The 1,220-nt window shown below is 43.5% G+C and overlaps 1 protein-coding gene across 1 annotated transcript in view; it reads left to right on the top strand.

Moving 5' to 3' along the window:
• CLDN18 (claudin 18) overlaps positions 1 to 1,220 on the top strand; it is a 21,054-nt gene that overhangs the window by 15,074 nt on the left and 4,760 nt on the right. The window lies entirely within an intron of this gene.

The following is a 1,220-nucleotide window of genomic DNA, read 5'->3' as shown; positions in this document are numbered from 1 at the left end:
CGGCGAATATTGTTGTGAGAGTCTGATTAAACACACGTGTCTAATGTGACTGTCAGTGCCTGAAATAGCAAAAATTTATCAGAGGCAACCATGCCATCATACATCAACAATGATCTGTAAATTCATAAGCTTCATTTTAGTGAAATATCCTTGGTGATATGATTTGAGGCTGGTCTGACATTTGCATTGAAATACAGTGACAGTTCATAGTATTTATCTAACGCTCTTACACAAGCCCCATTGTGGGAGCAGTGACACAGGCACTATTAACCCAGGCAGGTAAATGAACATCAAGTCACATCTACAGTTCATAATGGGAAGCTGGCTAGGAATAAGCTCAAAGAGAAAGGAGCGAGGTGCCAGACGGGTGAGAAAAGTGATGCTCTTCCCTGGTACAGCTGTATCTTTCTCTCCTTCTTCATTCATTCCTTCCTTCTACAAATGTACTGAGCTCAGCTGTGGGCCAGCAAGTACTCAGAGTGCTGGAAATACAGATAAGCCCCTCCCCACTCAAGGAGTTTAGGGTCTAGTAGAGGGAGATGAACCCCACATAATTTGGTGTCTAAGAGAGGGTAGAACTTTTTAAGATGGAAGAGGAATATCAACATCTATATTCATTTAGCCACTTCAAAAGGCTTTATCTCATAGCAAGAAGCAACAGCAAATTCCCAAAGGAGAAGGATCTTGTTCTAGGAGAGCAATAGAAATATACCTAAGTGACCCATAATCTCTAGAGAGACTGCATTTGGCATTTCTCCTGCTGTACAAATGTGAGGTACACACAGAGTAAGAGAATGTGATAAATCCATTACTCTTGCCTGTCCCAGGTAAGTATTTGAGTTTGCTAACCTTGACTCGGGGTATCTAAGTTGAGGAAGGGGACCTTGTTGCCAGTGCACAGAGATAGTTTAGCTTAACAATGAGCACTGAGGGGTTTGAAGGCAGAGCGAACTGAATTTGAATCCTGACCATACTGTGGCCTTCCTGGACCTTCCTTAACCTCTCTGAGCCTCAGTCTCCTCATCTGTAAAATGGGAGTAATAAATCCTATTACAGTAGCTACTGGGAGAATTCAGTGCCTTCGTCTGAGAGGTGCTCGTCATGTCAGTAAGTGCTCAGTAACAATAGCAATGGTTCTCATCCCTAACCTTTCACAGTCACTCGACCATCTCCGGGGTATCGGAAACACGGGCTCTATCTGGTCTGAGCAGAGGACAAGG

This window comes from Tupaia chinensis, unplaced genomic scaffold (genome assembly GCF_000334495.1).
Source record: "Tupaia chinensis unplaced genomic scaffold, TupChi_1.0 Scaffold000574_1, whole genome shotgun sequence".
NCBI classification, from domain to species: Eukaryota; Metazoa; Chordata; class Mammalia; order Scandentia; family Tupaiidae; genus Tupaia; species Tupaia belangeri.
This window is presented reverse-complemented; position numbering and strand designations above follow the sequence as displayed.